Below are 4,513 nucleotides of genomic sequence, written 5' to 3'. Positions count from 1 at the left end.
CCCCAAACTAACCAGTCATTCAGAAAAACATAATATAGGCATTTTGGTTTTTACTGACGATAAATCTGTTCACAAAGGAAGGTCACTCCAAGGAACAATATAAGAGCAGTGACATCAGCATATAAGAAAATGAAGTTCTTCCTGGGATAATTAGTTACAGAAATTGTAACCATATTAGGGCTTAAACTTTGCTGATCTCAAAATATAATTCTCATAATCCCATCAGTGATATCATTTTACATTTCCAGTGAACAATTTAATAGCAAGGAATAATATATATAAAATTACCAAGACCTCATTGTCTTTACAAAAAGCATCAGAAAGCATTTACTGGCATGCTACAAAATATCATAAATAATTAAAATATATCTACTTATTAAAGTATCAGAATAGATAGTGATGCTAGTTGTTATTTCCTCATGCTCATTTGTAAAATTCAATAACTGCCAGAAGTACATTGACATTAATACAAAAAGAAAAATATATGTGATTAGTGAGTTGAACAAAGAGAAAATAAGGCATTGAGTGGTATTGTCCTAAAACAGAAACACTAATTAATGTCATCATTGATGAAAAAGAACTTAGAAATGGATCAAGATTTTAATAACACCCCTTTTGGAGTCAATTACTTAGACTCTAATTATGAATAATAAGTCTGTATACTGTGAAAAATATCAACATGAAAATCAAGCAAAATAATTCAAATGTCTTTTTACTTATTAATAAATGACTTCAATTAGCACAGAACATTTAATCCATCTTTGACAAACTAGGTACCAAGGAACTATGATGAACTTGCAAATTCTGATATCCATCAGAATATGGATAATATGGATGGATATCCAGCAGATAGCCATGATTTGATTTTAAGCGTGTGTGTTAATCACTTCTGTATTTGAAGTGACATGCATACATATAGAATTTGGGTGGAGAGGGACAGCTGACATCCTAGCCAGCTTTCATAGTGTACTGATGAGGCCTAGAGTCATATTTGTCAAAATTTCTTGTGCACATAAATCACCTGAAAGTCTTATTAATATGCATATTATGATTCTGCATTTCTTGCAAGCTCATAGGAGATGCAAATGCAGCTGTTGGAAGAATTACCTTTGAAGAGTGATAATTTTGAGAACTGAACTATTTGCCCAAAGTTACACATATAGTTAGTAGAAAAATGAGGCTTAGAATTCTGACTCCCTCATTCTGCTTTTTATTTACTTACCTATTAACATCTGTAGCATAGTGTTGAAGAGTATAAATATAAATAGCCTGGGTCAAGCCCCACCGTAAGCATCCAACTTACCTAGTTGTGGCCTTGGGTAAGTCATGTAACCTATTTTTCCCCTAAGTTTCTTCTTTTTAGCATGGAGAAAATAATAATAGAACTTATTTCTTTAGGTGAAATAAAAACAAAATTATTCACTTTATGTAGATTAATGCTTGCTCAAAAGAGAGGTTTAATGAAAATTAGCATTTGTCATTGTGATTATGACCACTGTCCTATTTTTTTCTGCATTGTAGTACCTCAGTCTAGCAACCTATGTGGGAGTTTGGAAATGATAGAGGTTTGTTTTCTTAACTGACATGCTAATATTGTGAATTATTTTTTACCTAGGCTAGTACTTCCTATAGTTTTTACATGGGAGAAAGAGAGTATTTGGTGTATTAGAAATTATTTAAAATCCTTAAGCATGGACTGGCTGTTATTTCCACAATCACCCCAACTTACTGGAAATAAAGACCAACTTTTTGATTTGTGTAAAGACCTTTTTCGGATTTTCTATATAGATGATATTTGCGTTTAGAAGGAATTTGTGTGAGATAGGTGAGATGTCAGTCAATCTAAAATAACACATCTACTGCTGTGAACAGTAGACATGAAAGCAGGATTTACTATACATAAACCAAAGCAAAGAAGGACCGTATAAAGGTGTCACTGAGCAAGTCTTGGAGAATCAGATTTTCTTTTTCTTTTTTTAAAAACTTACTTGAGTTTGGAATTGGCAATTACAGAGGCCATACTGCTTTTCACTGTTGCCTGATGAGAGTGTCTTTCAACACCTTAATTGTGCCTATTTTGCTGCCCCCAGCCACCTCATTTTTACCCATGTCCTTAATTGCTCCTGCCATTGGCACCATATGTGTCAGCCCACAGGAACAATGTCGCTATCCTGGTGCTGCAAGATGATCCTCACTCCAGGTGGTTTCACAGAAAGAGGAACAAAGGTGAAGAAGAAAGTAATTTATTTTTTAAAATCCAGAATGCCAATTTACTAATGGGCTATTAGAACTATAACTGTCATCCAGACTAAAATATACATCAGTAGGAATGCTCTCAAAATGAACGTACTGGGTACATGCATATCGATCATTAGAGTAATTTATAAATTAGACTGCTACAGTGAGAGTGTAGATTGGTGTACCAGCGAAGGTAAATTTTATACAGAGTGCTTTACGAGGAAAGGATTAGAACAAGGTAAAAGAAAAATTGTGGGGTTAAGGATTGAGAACAAGGCCTCACACATGCTGGGCAAGTGCTCTACCACTGACCCGTACTTCCAACTCCTAGAACAAGGAAAATTTTATACTTTGGATATTAATAGCATTAGTAGCCATCTTCAAATGGGGTGTGCTCATTATGATTTTAAAATAGTGTCATCATGTACCTGAAAATTAAGGGATTGTCACTTAATCTTACTAGTCAATGATAGCCAGAATCTCACACATAGAGGACTATAGTAATATTTTAGCATACTCAGCTATTTGTTCAAGGGTGTAGTGCCTGAATCAAAAAGATACTCAAGACTAAAATCAATACCTTGAATCATATTTGGAATAGTGAGCCCATGTGGTGGGCTAAGCCCGAATCTATACTCAAATCATATTTGATGTAATCTTCAGAAAAAATTACTTCTGCTCCATTCTGTATCATGAAAGAAGACAGATATATTTTTCCCTCCCTTAAAGGATAGCTGGGATAATTATACTGCTGATTTCTATTGGTTTCTTGAAAGGAACAGTTAATGTTTAAATTTTTCCTTTTCTGACCAATTTTGCATGATTATATCTGGTAATCTCAACAACCAATTTGAAGGCAACAATATGCAATATAAAAACCATTGTTGAGTCTCTACTATCTTAATTAGTGAAACTATATCATTTTTAATGTTTTTAAAAATTATTTTATTGTCTTTAATTGTTTGATTAACCTTACAGTCTTACATCTGTTAATCTGAGCAACTTCAATGAAGATAACAATATGTAATGTAACAATCATTGTTAACTTCCTATCACCTTCTTTTGAAATTCTGTATCTTTTTATTGTTTTTGTGCTGTTTTATTTTTGTCTTGGTTGTTGTTATTTTGTTTTCGTTTCTCTTCAAAATACTAAAGAAAACAGAACATTAACACTTTTTCTTTGGTACATTAGTAGTTTTGTAATTTTAATTAGCTCAACAAATTTTTACTGATTTATAACATAATTCAAAATCTAAACAACTAGTATTTATTAAAATTAAATTTGTACTTACTGTAACATTTTATTATGTACCTGAAAGACCACATATAAACATATATTAATAATTTGAATGCATTTGTGAAAATGATGTAGATTTGACTATATTTAAATAGCCAGTATTTTATTTATAGTATTGCCAATGTCTTATTTTCCTAGGCTTATGCAACATTTGTAAATGCTGAGAAGTTTGAGGTTATACTTTTGAACATGGATATGATTTGGGAAGGGGAGGTGATGGGAAATATTACAGCTCTACAGCAAAACACACACTGACAAACACAGAACACACACACACAATTTACCTCAGTATTTGAAATGTACAGAGACGTGATTGACAGGTGAACAAGCAAGAAAATGAAATAGTTTTGAATGACACCACGTCCTTTGAAACAAATCACTAAAGTTGTGTCAAGCAGCCAGAAGTCAGGATGTTAAAGCAGTATAACTGAGCCCAGGTTCTTTCTCAGTAACCCATTCATTTATTCATGCTTCACCCACCAACATATGTAATAGGCTGTTTGCAGAGACGGATGCGTGAAACCTGGTCCTTGCTGTTGACGTGCACACAGTCAATGTAGGAAGACTGTTTAACCCTTTCAGCCATAAATATTTCTGTAGGACACTGGTCTTAGTTTTCTCTTACGCTATTATGTAGTTTTATTCTTCCCCCATTCACCTGAACCTTCTATTTACCAAGGCTTCAGTTGTTTGTTTTAATAATGTGCAATCTTTCACTGCTTTCATCACCTCTCAAATTTCTCTGGACACATTTCCTGGTAGGAAATTCTTCTCCTAGTTTCACTGTTTTGTATTTCTTACTTGTTCTCTTCCGCATCCCCCAAGGATGCCATTTCTTAGTTATCAGCTTGCTGCTACGGTTTCTTCTGAAGGGGCCTGGCCTCACTTTCACTGGAAGGCACATCACACAGAGTCTATGGAGTGTTGTAAGCACTGGGACGCAGGCCTAGATGGTGACGATCACTGCTGTACCTATCA

The sequence above is a fragment of the Chinchilla lanigera genome, unplaced genomic scaffold, assembly GCF_000276665.1.
Source record: "Chinchilla lanigera isolate Chin_1 unplaced genomic scaffold, ChiLan1.0 scaffold00043, whole genome shotgun sequence".
In the NCBI taxonomy this organism is placed as follows: domain Eukaryota; kingdom Metazoa; phylum Chordata; class Mammalia; order Rodentia; family Chinchillidae; genus Chinchilla; species Chinchilla lanigera.
The sequence above is the reverse complement of the archived record's forward strand: the minus strand, read 5'-3'. Positions refer to the sequence as shown.